The sequence below is a fragment of the Bombus fervidus genome, chromosome 2, assembly GCF_041682495.2.
Source record: "Bombus fervidus isolate BK054 chromosome 2, iyBomFerv1, whole genome shotgun sequence".
In the NCBI taxonomy this organism is placed as follows: Eukaryota; Metazoa; Arthropoda; class Insecta; order Hymenoptera; family Apidae; genus Bombus; species Bombus fervidus.
Genome location: NC_091518.1, coordinates 13273426 through 13292421, shown reverse-complemented (window position 1 = coordinate 13292421; position 18996 = coordinate 13273426). Strand labels below are relative to the sequence as shown.

The 18996-nt window shown below is 40.4% G+C and overlaps 2 protein-coding genes across 2 annotated transcripts in view; one reads left to right on the top strand and one right to left on the bottom strand.

Annotated features, from left to right (window-relative positions):
* LOC139997945 (uncharacterized) overlaps positions 1–18996 on the bottom strand; it is a 281403-nt gene that overhangs the window by 258546 nt on the left and 3861 nt on the right. The window lies entirely within an intron of this gene.
* The window catches only part of Pfdn4 (prefoldin subunit 4), a 42562-nt gene continuing 41440 nt past the window's right edge, over positions 17875–18996 (top strand). The window contains exon 1 of the mRNA XM_072022137.1: positions 17875–17885. The gene's annotated coding sequence lies outside the window, so the exon portion shown is untranslated. The remainder of the gene's footprint in view (positions 17886–18996) is intronic.

Genomic DNA, 18996 nt, shown 5'->3' with positions numbered 1-18996 from the left:
ATACCAGTCAGTAACAGCCAATGCGTTAACTGACCCGTGATAAGTTATATTCAATTACAGCGTTATGACTTACGAAGAACGCGTTCTCTTCGAGAATTCCCGTCATTCGATCGCAATAATTCTCTCACGCTACAAATCACGCTGCGAGAAACAACCCGCCACATGCCGTTTTTCCCTGAAGGCACGCGTCTCACGGAGCACAAGTAAGTCTCTTGTCCCCTTTTCTCCCCTATGGTCTTTTCCTTGAAATCACGTTTCCTTTTCGTCACGTTAATGGCGCGACGAGATCGATAGAGCCGTGATTCGGACCACCGAATGTCGAAAGGACTAAGTCCGGAACCTTCGAATTCGCGTCAACGAGGAAACACGAAATACGCTCTTTTCTAGACTTACATGCACGCGACAAAATACAGAGCGAAAGAGAAAAGGACAGAGAGAGAGAGAGAGAGAGCGAGACAGGCAGGCAGAAAGAGGGAACAATTCGAGCGGACTACATTGAGAATGAACGTTCTTTGAGCCAGCGCAAACGAAAACAGGAGCTCGGTGAACATTCGACCTCGAGAGGAGAGCTTTTAATTAAGCTCGACCCACTCGTCGAATTAACCACGTCAAATATTTTTTCCCATGGGTGGTTTAACAAGAACCCGTCATTCTATTAATTAGTTCAGGGTTTTAAACGGAAATGAAGATAACAAATTCAGCTGAAGTCGAAGCACGACACAGCATGGTAGAATGAATCGCGTAAAATCGCCGACCATCCGGCGCGACGCGCAACATTCAGCTGCTGGAAACGGCGAAATCCTTTTCTCTCGTTCAACCTTCTCCAGTCTATTCAATTTATCCAACGGTGTTCGCTCGTCTCTTCGTCTCTTCGACGGGCTCTAATAAATCGACCGGCTTCAGGGATTGTTACTTAAATCAAAGGGCAACGGAGAAGAACCGAAGAAAGGTGACTCGCGAGCACAGAAGAACGCCGCTGCCACCAAGGTAATCGGGTTAGCCGTTTCCCTTCGGCAAGAAAAACCACTTAACGACGATTGCAGCGAGAAGAGCGGTCTAAGCAGCGTCCAGTCTCTAAAATTGCTACCGTTGTCTATCATAGACTCAATAGATTAATAATATTAATCTTCAACTGTTTACATATCAAGCAACGAGTTACTTTCTCGTGACCAAGAGATTCGTTGCTGCTACGTTGACGTTTCATGTTACCCAAGAGAAACTACTTCGACTCGTATATCACAAATGTCTTTAGTTTCAAGCCATCATACCATAATGAAAAAAGTAATTTAACGTTGTTTCGTAGCGTCGGAAGAGATTTTACATTTGGCAACTTTATCCTCCAAGGATTACAATCTGTTTCAACTTCGCGTCCAATTTAAGCTCGTTCGGAACAAAGACGTAAGAATAAAGAACCTGCTACAAATTATTTTCTAAATTTCGTTTCCCAAGAAATCCACCTGCTTCCGAATCTAACGAACTAGAATCGATTCGATCGTAGTACAAACCATAGGAAACTCGAGTTATCTACCGAGACCACGGTGTAATTTGTTTTCCGCGACAAGTCTGTATCTCGGAGCATACGTCTCCGGCGGGATTCATCGGTCATCGGGAAGAAAACTCGCGTTCTATTTCGCCTAAGTGCACCGGCAAGGCGTAATTCGTCTCGTGTTCGAGATGCAGAACCGTTAAATCGTTAATTCCCAGAGCGAATCTACGCGCTCGTCCATTCCGGGGAAAACCAGGTGGATAAGTTTGACGGTCAAGTTAATTTCTGGTAGGCAATGCGCGCAGCTGTGCGGTTTGATCGAAATTCAACGAAGCACGAGGATCGGACATTTCGATCGTTTCTTCACTCCGGTTAAACACGATTCGTGCAAAACGTAAAAAACCCGGTTAATTAGCGTTAAAGTTAACGACATCCCCTAGCTTTCCAGGCCATTAAACCGCGTTAAATATACACACCGGTCGATCATACGGTTTTATTTATAGGAAAAGTTTTATGTCATGCAACTGGTGTTCAAGGAACTCGCCGTTATTATCCGGTCAATAATCTTGAAAATATGGAAAGGAAATTCGATCGTAGCTTGGTGCAATATGTGAGGAATGTATCGGATCGTCCGTTTCAACGGCGAACAACAGTTTTACTTCCGAACATACCTTAACAAAGTTCCATCGATGATTGTCGAAAGTTTCATCACGAGCGAAAGATCACAGATTCGCCAGTTTATTGTTGCCAGCTATATGTATATAATTTAGAGTAACTAATATCTGCTCGGTTTGAATAATTCTCGAAATATTTATCGGACAGGATGCTGGAATATTAAAGTTGCATATTCCGTCACAGTTTATGTGTAACATGCAACGATCTATCAGGCACGACTAAAAGCTTCACATCCATGGTTACCCGGAAAAGGGAGCGCAAAAGAAAACCCTCTGCTCGTCAACAGAGAATTATCGTGTTCTCTTAAGGTACTGCTAATTACAAAACGAGCAACCAGTCCCGGCCGTGCCCAGTCTAGCGTCTTAATAAGGTGTCGGCTAAAGTTCACCAGCTAACTGATAAAGTAGTGTGTAACACGAGTGATAAAGAGCCCGGTGTAGTCAACCGGCTATTAAACAGTAAAAGACTTGGACATTAGCTAACCCAGCATCCGGCGGACCGTGAAACGTGTAAACGAGAAAGCACGAGTTATCGAACGACCGTTTGACAACCTGTAAAGCGTGTAGAAATACGAGAATTTTCGATGGACAGCATTTTCAATGGGGTAAAAACCAAGAGAAAATGTCGTTTATAATTTTTTCTACTTTTTCGTCTACACTCGAGATATTAGACGTTTCTGCGAGCTACATTGAAACTTTTTACTGGCAGCTTTCACTCGTTGCGTTCGTAGAAATCTACCGGATTTTCTTCCATTTTGTACTTCGCGAGTATCGTGTTCTTTTCTTTTTTCTTTTTTTTTTCTTTGCTTCTTTTTAAACATCGATATTTGAAGGAAAGATCGGACTTTGATCTTTAAGCGTGCAACCAACGATTATCTCCGAACGGCATATTCTTCCTTTTATTTATGATAAACGCGTATCGATATTCATACAATTTACTTGCAAAGTACGAAGAAAAATGTCTACGTTAACTTTAATATATGCGCGTACTTAGTCTACGCTTCGTAACGGATGAATACAAGTTTCACGAATATACCTCCGGCTAACAAGATTGATCGATAATTCTTGGATGAGCTCGTCCTCTTCTGATGCATTATTCAAACTTCACCGGGATCATTTTTTATACAAACAACATGACGTTCTTCTTACTCTTTGACATCATTAGCTGATTACTGCCACTTAAACGAAATAAATCCTTATTTCCTACAATTTCCTTTAACGATTCCGGATGTAAATATTTCACGTGGCACGGCAATTTACGCTTTATCCTATCGTTCCTTTTTTACAACGAAAACAAACAACCAAATAAATATAAAAAGAAATTTTATTATTCCTTAGCCTTACGATCTTTCATCTTAAAACGTAGTTCGTCGATATTCTCTCATCTTCAAGCGTCGATTCCGTAATCGGCGATTAAGTACGATTTAAGTACGAATACGTTTTCACAAATACGTCGTTTTTCGCGAATACCATCGGTGTTCCGTGAAATTTTCACCGACTATTGACGAAACGGAAGGCATATTTACAGGGTTAAAAGTTCGAATAAATTACCCCATAACGCTTCGAAAATCGATAAAACCCCGTGGTGAACGATGTACAACGAGTATACCCTGAATCCTCGCAGGCGTTTCATCCAGTTGAGATGCCGAAGTTCGTCGGAAGAAACGAGCAGCTGTATCCTCGATCCCGAGGGATAGTGCTGGATAGCGTTGGCCGTCGGTCTACCTACAACGATATTAGAACGGATGGCTCGAGGCAAAAGGGTTCGGTCTAGGATTAAACAGGGCGAAGTAGTCGTCAACGACGTAATTATATACTCGCGGTACTCGAGCGCGATACCAGAATCTAATTCCGCCTATACTCGATAAAACGCGTCTGCCTGCCCTTTTACCGAGTGGATCCTGAAAAACTAGTCCGATGATTCGACTTCGTCTTAGCTGACCATGAATCGCCCCTGTTCCACGCGATAAGTCAATTACTGATACAGATCAATTACTGATTTCAATTGAAATATCTCGGTCGATGAATCGGTGTTTTGCTTTGGGTAAATTCCTCAGATAAAGATACTTTATTCAGAGTGATTCGGAAGTTTGAGATAATTACTTGAAGATGAAAAATTGGAACTTACATGCGATTATTCGTTATATCGACGGTGTTTGAAAATAATAGAATCATGTGATGTATGTAATGATAATGTATGTATGATGTAATCATGTGAATCGTAACAGATAAGATTAATATCGACATCGTGAAGGAACAAGGTTCTTGAGAATCAGCCGATTTCGAGTAAACCGAAGTTTAAACGTGAAACACAAACAGAATAATAGGAACGCTAGCGGACAGGAGAAACGAATCATCATTCGGCAATCCGTATTTAGTAACCGGCAATCAACGAATCTGTTTAGGGGAATTGCGGTGTGAATACTGAGAGAATAATAGTTGACTATATTGCAAGAATTTCCAATAAATAGATGACGTCGACATGACACATTAATTTCTCGATCATAGTCGCTGGAATTCGTGTTTACTATTTCATATGACCAAGCGTAAGCACTTTAAAACAATCGTCGCGAAAGTTTATCATAGAAATTTCTTCTCGAGAATATTGCTTTATGATGAACATTCGTGGAACTGGCGCAAAGGACCAATATTGAAACTCGAAAGAGATCGAAAGTTGCAAAAGGAAAAAGTGCCACGAACGATCGTCGATCTTTCGCAAACTGCAATTCTAAATGAGTTGACAAATATATCCGTGCGATCATCAATCCGATAAACTTCTAATCTACGTCCAACCACTTTCTTCAAAGTAGTTCTAACACAAATACAGCCTGAAATTCCCCTTCCAATATATCAACACCATGGAAACGTCGAACGCTGGAACACCGGAAAGTACATTGGTCTGATTCGCATAGCTTGGAGCACAGTGAACCGCAGGAACCTTCCCCGAAAGAACCGCTAAAGTTGCAAGTTCCACTGAATTCAACAGAACTGTCGGAGATTAGACAGGTTTCCACCAGGACGATCGAATACGGAATCGTGCGCTACTGCCGGAACAACGATCTGCTCCTGGTGGAGCAGTTTCGGATAAGTAGGATAATGCTTTCGTAACTGGCCATAAATTGAAACTTTGTATCGCTACATGATTAAATATCAAAGAAGATATATCTACTTCTAGGAAATTCGGAGATCCCTTTGTCTTGTTGATCGAGAGGTACGACAATTTTTGTATGCTACGTGTGTTCGCGTATACGTGATAGCAATGAAATCAAAATCAGTTCAAAGAACTAATGGGGATAACGATATCCAATTAACAAAACGAAAAATCTCTGCCGATTAACCCAGCATTGTACGTGGAAGCAACCGAGTGCACAATCGCCGATGCCCTTATAATCCGATTGTCAATGTTGTACACATAGGGAGACCCTCTCACTATCATTTCTATCGCGTCTCGCTGCGTATCGGTTCGCCGCTTTCCGTGTACACGATGTTAAAACAAGAATAATTTTTCCGATGTACCATCGTGTCGACAACCCGCCCGTGTCATCGCTACAGATCGATAACCTGAACACCTCTTATTTATTATTCGGTTTTAGCCGTGTGTCGCGTTGTAACATATCCCACCGACCAGCAATCGATGGAACTGCGATTCTGTCGTTTTTCCTTCCTCTTTGGTTTCCGTGTAGCCGGTCTACGTTTCTGGTCACTTTCAAACATGTACACGTGCCGTATCGATTAATTATTCATAGTCCTCTGTCTCTCGTTGAAACGTTCTTAAAGGTGGTTTCTTGGTAAATAATTTTACTTTAGTAAATAGAATAAAAGTTCTATTTTCGTGGGAATATACGTTTGCTGGTTTCTCGTTTATTGCGAAACGATGGGGTGGGCTGATGATACGTCAAGATCGAGAGCGTGTTTTGAAAAATACACCGACGAGGGTAAACCGAACGCGTTGAGAAAGGTCGAAGAGGAACTTGGATGGAAGGAAAAATCAATAAGTGGTGGAGTTCAGGATGTTCGAAGGTCATCTTATTTCTTTTAATCTAGGGAACGTCAGTTATTTTCGCGACGAATTTCGGAGTTTTTCGCGCAAGGTTGAACTAATAACTACACAGTGAAATCTCAATCTTCGCGGACGCTCCGGTATAATTGTGCCAGAAAAACATCGTAAGAAGAAAGTACCAAGAATGGCGGAAATATTACGAAGTTTCCGAGAAATTCTGTTCCAAGGGAGAGAACATATTACGATGGTACAAGGTTCACAAGCGCGTTGTAATTTTGAAAGCAGTGCTCTATATATGTAGCTTCCTTACTCTTCATAGGACTTCTAAAAGCAGATGTCGAAGAAGGAATGCTTTCTTCTTTTTGCTACTATTACCGTCGTTCTCATCATTACTTTTCGCGTATTATACGTACAGCTATGAATATAAATCTTAAAAAACTGTATGCAGTTTAAATAACTCATGATATATAACATAATGATCATTTAATGAGAAAGCATAACAGGATTAGTAGATAACTTTCAGACCAAATGGTGAAAACTAAAAGTAGCTTCTTACAATAGCAATTATAACATACAATAGCAATAATCTTCGTCGCTGTTATCATGTAAATTCGAAAATTCAGATGAGCAACGAATTTAAGTTTCGTTTAAACCAATTGAACGAATTTCGCTGTGGAAATTCATGCAACGTTGAAACGAGCAAAATTTATTTGAACATGCAGCAACGATATGGCAAAATACATATTTATAGGGTGTTAAATCAAAATCCAGCGCTATTACCGTCGAAAGGATTACACCGTGCTGTCTGTTCCTTGGAAAATTAACAAACTTCCTAGACGAGACGATTGCCACTCGTACCGCTATATAGCGAAATTACAGTGATAATTAATACTTGTTAGCGGATCTTAAGCGTGTTTCGTGAAAATGTTACGTAAATTCGTCAAGCAGAAAATATTTCAAGGAAGAAACCGTTCGTTCACGTTGCTAACGATGATTCGACAAATATTCACGTATCTCTGATTTTGGTTTATCGATATATTACGACGAGCTATCGTTTCGTTCGTTTTGTACGGAGATTCGATCAAAGGTTATTTCCAAGCTTGGAATAACCGTTGTTGCTGGATGGCATTGCCCGTGTATAACCATTTATCACAGAAATTTTACACAGATAAGATTTCGAGTTGTATTTCACGAATGAATGGAACGTGGAATATTTGAAATGCGTAAAACGTAAGGAAAGTTGAAATTGGATCTTTTACCGAAAGATTTGCGAGGAGCGAAGAAATTCGGGATTAGCTTAGGCGATGAGTTAAGGGCGTCAAACTCGTTTCAAGGAAAATTAGTAAGAAACTCGTCGGAGATCGTTGTAACTTGGAACAGACAAGAAATACGCGACTAGCATAATATTCCCATTTAAGAATAATCACCCATGTGACTTGCATCCACGTTGAATCCCTAAATCCGAATTTTTCTCTTTTTGTTCTTTTCTGCTCGAAGCTCGAAGTTTATCAAAGATGTATAAAGCTGTTCGTGACGAGATCACGTTGCGGCGAGAATTAACCATGGTTAACAGAATCAAAGGATATGTTTAAGTTATTGGAACAACGGGGCCGAGGATTTATAGGGGATTATGTTGGGGCGACGAAGTTGCGTCGAAGTAACGGGAGAAAACTTCCGGCTGTTAACAAAGTTATAAGTCACCGGGAGAAAGTTGCGAAGTCAATTTCACGGCGGGCTGTGCAGTTTCGAGAGGCTACGCTTTGCCAGTTTTAAATTACCGTCAACGGCGTCCGCTAAGCGCAAATTATTTCGCAATATCGTCACGATATCGCATCCAGAAGATCCGAAGGTCGGACACGCGTTCTTCTCGAACTATGGCTGGATTCAAGAAACACTATCGAAACGTTCGAAAGTAACAAGAAACGTTTGCTAATTAAAAGCAATAAGCCTGGGACATTTCAGGACAAATCATAAACATACGTTTCGTATACTGTCATGGTTTATTTTCCATAACTTATCGTAAACTCCAATAGTATTGGCAGATAATTAACAGGAAAATATTTTACGCGAAAATATTTTATACTCTGCAGCGAAACGACAAACGATATTTTTAAGAAATATAAATACGTTAATTTGTACGATACGTAAAGCTGTAAATGTTGCTCCGGTTGAAAAAAAAGAACAATTTTTCGTCCGGTTATTTATAGAATATTAATGACGGTTTTAAAGCTTGAAAATAGAAAAGAGGTAGGTAAAAAGCGAGACAACAGCTCTCGTCGGTATTATTGCGCGTCTACTCCCGCCTCTCGTTTCAATCCATCCTGCGATATGTCCTATATTTCATCGTCCCAAGAGTACCACGCGTCTCCCGAACGAAAAATCGTCATTCGAATTAATTAAAGTATCGCTCGATGCGGCAAAATTCTCTCGGAATTGGCGACGAATTTTCCGAAATTTTCGACAAATAGGCAGGGAAATGGTTACTAACAAATAATCGTGAAGACACGAAACGGACGATTCCATTTCACCGGACGACACTCGTTAGAAATTCGATGGAATGTCCCGCTTTAAACGAACTATCTCGAATTAGCCGGGAATCGAACGGTTCTTCGGTGGACATTTTTAACTAGATCGTCCGCCGTGATCCGGTTAATCTGAGAATCGATGTGACAATTAAATCAAGAAGCATCCGTGACCCGTTTGATAAAGTAATTTCTCGAAGAAATCGGAGCAGAAACTGAAACATCGTCTTTTACGTAGGATGCCCCGTTTTCTATGCAAAGTACAGCAGAGATGCATTCGAAATAGGTACAAAAGTAAAATAAAAAAAGTTCGACCAAATCTTTCTGACGTATATAGGTATTTAGGTAGAACGTAGTGCGATATTCATTTACTATTTGTTTTGTAAAGTTGGACGGTTGTGAAACGAGACGAAATTTTATAAACATCATCAAGTATCGTATTATGAATCGAGCAATTAGAGATTACGTGGAGTGTGTTCAGTGGAGCAAAATATGTTTATCATGATCATGTTTATCGTACCACTCCATACAGTACACAGCCTTTTCAAACGCGTTCGACAATCTATAATGACACGTACACTGTCAGTCATAAGTATTGGAACATCTACTCGTGAAATTTATTGAAAATCTTTATCAAATTTTATCTCATTTAGTGTTTCGCGTTATAAAGCGTATATGATGCGAATGGAATAACTAAAAAATAAAAACAGCGAGAAACACTGAATTTGTACTAAATATCAACAGAAATTTTAATACAACACTTATAACCGATAGCGTGCGTAACATTAGGTTGTCCGAAAAGTGTCTTTCTTTCGTAAACGTGTCTTTTACAACAAACGTGAAACCAAGTTTGTGAAATGTCGCGATGTTTATCTCAACAGCACAAAATGGATCGTACGTAATTCGACAAAATAATATAAAACAAAAACGTTATGCGTCTATTATTTTCTCATAAAACGAAAGAAGCTTCTCGGACAACCTAATACATGTTTGTATAATTATCAGTTCGACATTGTACCCTCGGGAATTCAAAGCTTAGGTTTTAAGGGTAACGGACGAGATACGAACTCGTCATCATCGCTGATGCACAATGATTTAACGTTCGACCTCCGGGGGTTCGCTCGTGAATGCGAAGGATAATTATGGACCGCCTTTGGCAGCGTGGTGGTAGGCGATCCGTAGACTGAGTGGCGACTATGCAAATGACGAGCGGCAAATGGCAACTGCACTAAAGGAACGTGTGCTCGTCCTTGGAACAGCCGACAGGCCGTTCGTTATCTCTTATCTCGGTCACGTTCTGTGAACGGATAATCGCGGCCCCGAGGATTTGCACTGCCATTGCGAACGACTTAACGACCGAGACAAGATTCCTCGCGCGATTTGCTCGTCTGATTGCTCCTTTTCAAACGCGGGACGATGCGACTCGGACGAACAGAGCGAAAGTTTTCTTTGTCCCGGACAGAAGCGTGATAACGCGTTTCCACTGGCTCTCGACGACGTCGTTGGAAAATTTGCAGACGAAAATAAACGTGTAAATAGCGGCGATGTTTGGCCTGCTGTTTGAGAGAAAAAGCAAAGAAACTCTGGAGCAGTTGTTTTATCCGGCGAGGAAGCAGTGACGATAATAGAAATTTAGGCACGAAGGTGAAGATCCTAGGAGAATTGCGTTCCCGATTTCTAACTTGCGAACTTGCGGTAACGTCAAAAGGATTGCAGCATGAAGAGAAAGAGAAATTCTACCGATGAACCATGAAAATCACTAGGCGCAGAAACGATAGACGCCGGATAAGTTTGTTTGCAAAGTATCTTTCTTCTTTCTTAAATCAGAGTTAATTACAGTTTAGTCGTAGACGATACAGGGAACGAAGATCATCGTATCGTCTCGTCGGTTGCAAAATGCGGTGGGAGAAGGTGAAGGAAAATGCCGTGTAAACGAGCAATTGTGCTTGTTAATCTGCGAAATTTTGCGGTACAGTTGGCGGTTATTGTTACAATTTCGCAACACGGAATGATCGCATTTACAGGAACCTTCTTGGTATTATCTTCCAACGTATTAAGAAGATTCTAAATGGGGTAATGCTGGTAAATTTTACGCAACAGAAATATTATATTCGATTAGAAAACAGCGGTAAACCGATAGAACTTTTCAACCCCTTCGGTTCTTTCTTTCGGTACTTTCGCTAAATGTACTCGTAGGTTACACTACGCGATAACCCCAACCCTATGATCCAAAGTCGAGCACCATCGGTTTCGAAAGGCATTTCAGCTACTTGTTTGCTTTACACTTAGTCGATATCACCTCCTTCAAAACTGCATTGGCCGACATTGAATTTCCATACAAAGACTTTTCTTACACAAAGAACATCCGAAAAGCAGACTGGCTCGACGAAATCCGAACAGAACACGCCGCTGGGGAGTACACGAGCTCCTTGAACGCGTCGCTTCGCTGTTCACATTTCCAACGTAAGATTACACGGTATCGTATAACACAGTGGCTACTGGTAACGTAGATACGTATGTCTAGTACTTACATAATTACATCAGTTGCAACATCGTTACAGCAGAATCGTCGGGTTGTAATCGTGTTTTTCGCGCGTTAATTGAAACAGTTGTTTCATATAATGAATAAAATTTAAAATGGTACTGCTCTTCGTACATAAGAAAGTACTGTATGTACATTCTCCATGTTACGTTAAAACTTCCAGAAAAACCACACTGACTTGTTCATTGAAGATTCCGTTAGCATTTTCACTACGTCGTGAAGATAAGACGCGCGTCCAACGAGTTTACTTTCAGCTTCAAAGAAATCTTTGCGTTCTTCCACTTTTGAATTTTATAACAATCAGGAAACGGGACACTTGGCACCAGCGATGAAGCTCGAAAGAAACGAAAACCTCGAAACAGAACAACGCGAAGAATTCCATCAAATTTTTTAGATTAGCGTTCTTCTCTTTTTCTATACGTGTGCCGAGTTTGCCCAAACGAATAAAACCATTTCGAGGACAACAGCAAGAATAACGAGGAAAGCACAAGCTGCTTTCGCTCTTATTGGTTGGATTGGATGGTATAAAGGGAGCGGAGGGTGGCAATAAAAGTAAAAACAACAGAAATACAACTGCATGTAGTTCGCGTGTTTTACGAGGCCGAAACAAAACGAGGGTCGTTCGAATTTTCCAAAATGAAACAAAAGTTCGCGGAGGACGATTACTCGTGATTATCGAGTATCTAACTTCGAAAGAAGAAACTTTGTATGATCGCCATTTATATAACTAATTTGAAATGGATAAGACTACGAGGATAGCCAAACGCGATTAATCATCGATGATCCCTTGCACGTAACACCCGATGAGAGAACGTGCTGCGCGTGCTGTATGTACTGAACTTTCGTCGTATAAAGTGCACGTAGAGGTGCTATTAAAGCGAGTTGCGTCGCGAATGTTGACTAGAATTGCGTTACAAACAGCTCTACGTCGGTAAGGATATCACACGATCGTAATAGACACGCTCCACATCAGGAAAAAGATCTGTTTGAATACATTTTTCCTCTAATTTTCACGAATTTTTTAGTATAAATTTTCCATTAGTTTTCGTCGCTCGTGATATTTACACGAATATCGTGGATGAAGGTAGAGAAACCAAAGTGAGATTTCGGGAACTTTTATACCTTTTCATTCGATTTTTATTATATGCGATTGATACTGATAAATTGCCAATGATAGCGCGTCTAGAAAGGTCGTAACGTGATTTACTGTGATTTATTATATCAAAGCAGATTATATCGGCGGTCTATTTATTATCTTTTTCCTCAACAAAAAGTAGAAACCCTGAACGAAATAATTACAGCTTGTCACAAGGAGGATTTACGAAGGAGACAGACGTAACCCGCGAAAGAGAGGTCGCGGCAAAGAAAAGAAGAAAAATGAAGGACTAGGAGGGAGGTGGAAGGCCAAAAACGATCCGTAAGACTCGACGGAAGATAAGAACAAATTTATTTAGGAACCCCCGACGCACAGTCTGCTCCGATAAACTTTCATTCTGGTCTCTTTAAGCAAACGTGTCTTCCCTGGTCACCGTCTGTTCCAAGGGATGTCTTTTCTTAGCACGATCGGCAACAAGCCTGGATCTCCTCCGAGTCGACGACCCTTTCAGATTAAATTTCGAGGAAAAAGTTGATCCAATGACAGAGAGAGAAAGAGAAACTTGGCTCTGACATCGGTAGCCAAAGACCCTTCCCTGAACGGCATTCTTCCTTAAGCTGCCGCGAAAATATTTCATATATTTTCCTTCCCCTTTATTGAATGTATTATGTAACGACATCAGGAACACCGGTGATTCCCTACGAATAATCTGCGCTGTCTCTGTTCGTCTAGATTTTAAATAAACACCATTGCTTCAAATCATATATGTATTTAAATTTTCAAATATTCACATTTTCAAATATTTATATTTGAAAATATTGAAATTTACTGAACTACCAAGATACTCTACTGATATCCGTGGCAATTAAAAAAATATCCTTAAAAAGTCAAGCAACAATATTCAATTAACGTATACATATACCAGAATAAAATGAAACACACGCCCCAAGAAGATAAAAGAACCGTAACTTTCAAGCATAAAGAAAATCATCCGCTTCGTTCCAGAACTTTCAAAATAATTACATATTCCTGCAATACTTTTCGTAGTCTGTTTTACTTCCTCAAAGAAAGTCCTTTTCTCCTATCTACCTACTTCTTCATGGAAAGCAAAATGTAAGCAAAACTTTAGCAATCAAAGGGCAGAATTTCTGCTCTTGTCCTTTGACATTAATAACTATTTCTCTCGAGCACCAAGCCGATGTTTGCCGATTTATCATCACGGCTGAAGACCAAACGCAAAATACAAAAGTTTCCTTTCTAAATACATAATTCGAAGGCCATTTTCCGGACGTCTGAGGGTCGTTTCGCGACTCTAAACCGCATCGTAAATTTGCACGAATGAAATTGCCGAGATAAACACCGATCGGTTGGAAATCGTGATAACCGCCGATTACATTCGAAACGGTAATAAATTTACGAACTTTTATCCGCCGCTTGCAACGAGCCGGTCGAGATTCTTCTTAGCGAGAAAATATGTAGATCGCGAGAGTATCATTTACCTCCGTTTGACAATTGAGGCGACTTAAGTTCCATTTACAATATCGATACGACGAAGAGAACGGGAGCGGAGAAGAGAAAAGAGAGAAGAAAAATACGAAGGAACGAAACGCTGGTACAAATGCTGTACTCTAGCGATTTAATGGAACTTCTAATAATTGCCGTGCAGCCGCCTCGATCAGCATCGGATGTTTCATTTCGTTATTCAAGCGCCACGGAATTTATTGCGCCGATCTTGCGTTGGTCGCATTAACGATTTAACAGATTTCTTACCATCGAAGGGAAGTTTTTCACGGAGAAGAACTTCCTTGGTGGAGTTTCGTGACGCGTTGGTTTCGAATGCAAACGGCTCGACGAAAGTTTCTGAAACATCCGCTCGGTTTATCCATAAGAGACGATTGAAGAATGCTTTCGTACTTCTCTGCGCAACCAATAAAAGTTAGTCCATATTCTTGGTTTTGTTTAATATTAATAAATTTTTAATTCAACATCGCTCGAAGTATATTTTTTCATTCAATTCGTTGATGAGAAAAACGTCAGAATATAGTTTTTCATTTCCTGTAGCGTCTCAAGCGTTCTTCGTTTCGATATTACATACAATAAGATTGCATACGAATCTCGTTTACGTTGAGCGGAAAACATCGTAAACTTTCGTCTACGATTCTCCTTGCAACGTGATTATCGATTTAATCAGGGATCGTTGTAGAAAAGTGTGGAAAGAGTGCGCTGAAAAAATTGCCCTTTTATTTCTTGGGTATCTTCCTTTTGCTATTCTCAGCGATGAAATTTTCGTTTTTGCGCAAACAATCAGTTACGGAACGACCTTCTTTGTACTTTACGTAAGTTCAGTTAAAGAATATACAAGAAAGAACTGAACAGAAGTAAAGCCCGAAGGTTTAAAATCAACTATTTAAGTTCGTGAAATTGTAAGTCAGTCTAATGATAAATAAACGATACTTTGTTACTCTTACTCTGATGAGAGTTTGAAGATCAAAAAGTAGAAATTCTGCCGAGCTAAGATACGACTTGCAATGAAAATAGAAATCTCGAACATTCACCTAATTTTGGACGTGGAAATAACGTCATCGTATAGGACGAAACAGGAATAACTTCGCCATTGTTTCCGGTAAAACCGTGCCGATTTGTGTCCCGGTAACAATACGAAGAACCAAACGCGAAGGGAAGTCGTGGAGACAGCGCGGCGCGGTGGCGTAAATTTAAAGTTGCTATTATTCCAGTCCTGGAACGCGGCTGGATCTGGCGAGAAGCCTGTCCGACATTGTTCCAGCCGTGTATTCGATACGATGAAATTGGAAACTAAGGAAAATTTTCAATGGTTTTATTATCTACGCAACTGGGTCATGTACGCGAATATCTGACCCTGAAGTGAACTTTGCAGAATATAGTAACTGTTATAAGTTCCACCTTAAGCTTGTAGCGTAACTTCGTTCCATCATCGTGCTCGTACGATTGCCATTCAACAACTGCTAATTCCATTAACTGATCAACTCTAATCAGATGATTAGATACGATGCTTTGTACGTTACATTTCTGTTAAATGAAATAAAGAAAATGCCAGTTACAGCGACATTTATACATGGGAACAAGGCAACTGAAACGAACTGTCGCTGAATGCGCAATTCATCAAACCGATCGATCCCGATCGTTCTATCATTGCACGCGATTACACGAATCTGGCCCGTTCAACGGAAATTAATACGGTCCAAGTTGCCTCGTTTATATCGTTGCCTAATTATCTTAATTTCCTGCCGCTTCATGATGCAAAATTTCCCAGATGAAGCTTCGATTTCGCGCGTACGCGCACCATGCTTCGACAGCAACGTTGACAAGAGTTTCTCGTAGAGATCATCCTTTGATTACAAGTATGATCGTGGAAAAATTTATTCTGACCGATACTGTGCCGACTCGGTCACAATATACAGAACATAGTCGTTTGTGTTTGGTTGAACGGAACGAAAAGCACAGAGTCGACAAAGAGATAGATAAAAGGCACGACAAGCAGCACTTTCATGAACGACCCTCGTAACGATCATACACGCGTTGTAAAATACTTGAAGCCCGTGACTTACTCGAGAAAGTATCAGATATCAAAAGTTTGGAGGGTAGAGTTGTAGTTTTTTCCAACGCACTTGTGTGTGATGCTTCCTCGTCGGCTTGATTTATGAGATCAATTGTGAAAGAACGTCCTTTATATTTTATAGCAATCTCCCAACGTGTACCTTAATAAACGAATCACTTCTCTTTCAAACAGCAAAATAAATATGTGTACCGTATATTCAACGTACGTAAAAGTTTAATAGGCAATATACGCTTACGTAAACAATAATAAATTTAATTTATTCGACAAACTCGCCTTATTATCTTGGAAGTTACGTCACGAATAAAAAGTAATCAACGTATAAAAGCTGGCAAACTGGCAAAGTATAATGCGATATTCGAAATCGCGTCGATGTCCCCTCCTATTTCAGAATATTTCACACGGCGTTAAAGCGAAGTTCAGCTTTCGAAAAAGACAGTTCGCAGTGACGCACGAAAGCGATGAAATTAAAAGCTCCACGAGTTTATTAATAAACGTTCTTTCGCCATGAAAGCCACGATGTACGCGATGTTCGAACGACAAAAAGGTAATTAACTGAACGAAACGCGTGTCGGTAACCATTTACGCGATCGAGTTTTACGTAATAACTCTCGCCTCTGCAATAGGGGCAGTAGGCGAGCGCGCGTGCAAGCACCCGCGGCTCTGCTGCGTTTGAAATAACAATTCGGACAAAAGAAATGCAATTGTGGCCGTCATAATGCTTTTGTTCGTGCCTTTTCTCCTGGAAATGAATCCTTCAATTGTGCGCCCAGTCGAACGAGCTGGTTTGAATTGGAAATAAAATCTTGTGCACGCGATAATTACAACCGCAATGAGACAATGGGATTATACAACTCTAAGGGAAGTACGCTTATGCTGATATCTCTTTCGAATGCGTGAAACTGTGAATATATTTATTTCTGTATCGGTTCTTTTCTCTTAGCTTCGAGAAAGACAAGAAAAAGATAAAAGTTAGTCGACTTCTTTGTGAATTTTACAATAAAAGAAATTGTTAACCAACGAAAGGGTCTGCAAGTTTTAATTCAATTACGCGTTTAACTATTCTATCAGAACGTCTAACCGTGGTTCCGCAGTACGTATGTACATTCGAAATCTGCAGCTTTCCTAACCCGTGTGTACATTTATGCTACTTGGATACATTTACAAACATCTACCTTGCTGCGCTCAAACCTAATCCACTCGAATCACTCGGTTCACTGATAGAAATAACCGAATTCTCTCTGATACTAAAAAACAACTAAATCGTAGCTTTTAACATGTTTCTTGGATATTTTACGATTTCATACGATTTGGGATCTTTTTTATCGCGATTTTGCGCTATCGTCATTCCCGTGGACATTATTCAACACGCTTATAAAATAGGTTAATGTACGTCCATCGAATAATACTCGAAGAGGGTTTCGTGCAATCCTGATCGCATCGCGCTCGAAATGACCATATAAATCAAAATAAAGTGTGCGTTCGCGTTTGCGTGACGACTTAACCGACTCACAGTGTACACAATACAAATGAAGAAATCCATTTGTACGAAGGATCTCGAACCACTTATCGGGACACAGAGCCCGAAGTGAGACGTTGCGTGGAACGTTTGCCGTCTCGATGTTAAACAAAGAACGAAAGTACTTGGAAAGTCATTACGAATGCTGGAACATTAACGTAATTGATAATAAAAGAAACGATAAAAGAAAGAACGATGTTCCTAATACCATTTAAGACAGAAATATTAAACATTTTTAGATATTTAAATTCCGTTCCGTGAACTTCCACCTTAACTGAGACCTGTACCACCAAATTTCTGTAACAAACTTATAAATCGATATCCAGCCGCGACCCTCCGAACTTTATTATCTTCTCTGGTGTAGCTGAGAGAAAAATATTCCAAAAGAAAATACGGTTAGTATCAGAAACAAAATAGCGCGTGAATAAAGTTTGTTAAACCAGTCGTGACTTTTCGCTATTGTTCGTTACTTTTTTACGCTTACCAAGCAGGTCACGCGCGATTTGAATTATTTACGGATGCGATTCGTTCGTTGCCGCAAGTACGGACGTCAGGTAAAAGCTTTTAGTCGAATAGGACGGGCGTCGATACGTGAAAATATTCGCTCCTCGGAACCTTCTCCCTTGAAGGAAATATTCGTCCAATACTTTTTTGCTCGTAACGTTTAATTATACACTTTATTCGAACAGATCTTTTTGCGCGCGGTAATTGGAGACCGTGCCAATCGAACATAATCAAATTTCTTCGTGCCTGCGGACCATCCATTTGCCCCGCAACTCGGCCCGTCTTGTCGTTAATTAATGGAGTTACGACCGAATAAAAAATCGCGCTGGGGTGCTTCTCTCTTTTTCGTCCTAACTTCTTTCGCTTTCGTTCTTTTTATTTTCGCAGTTTGTTATTTGCATATTACACGACCCTGTGTGTACAATTTTATCGCGCTCGTTAAAGCGAACTGGGACGGATCTGCCAACGCGTTGCAACGCCGGGTTTCTGCGTCGCATAGTACACGGTACGCGTACAGATGACGGCTTTTTTTTTAATTCTCGCCTTATACAGTTCGACGAAAGCCTATCGATGAACAAAGGGAAGGAACGAAGCAATTGGCGGTGATAGAACTTCCAGAAATGGAGGGACACGGAGATGGATACTGGATTTTGTGGAGCATAAGTATAAATTGCTTACATTCCGTTATGAAAGTGGTTGCAAGCTTTGGAAACATTGTACAAGTTGTATAGTTAGTTTTATCGATAAATATGAACTCGAAAGTAAAACTTGGAAGTGGAAGTCTCGTTTAATCGTGAAATTCCAAACAACGAAGGCGATATTTTAATTGATTCGCCGGTAAAACTACGATTACAACATAGGAACAGAGGTTGCAAGGGAAAAGTATTTATAGACGCCGTTTTCTTTTAACTATGTCCGTATACGGTGTCCGTCCACGAAGTTACGACCACATTTCACGAAACTTTCTGCTCGACGCACCGCGTTCCTCCGACATTCTCGTTCGAATTCATCGAATTTAGTAAAACAATTACGAAAAACGGGTCTCTACGGATTCTATA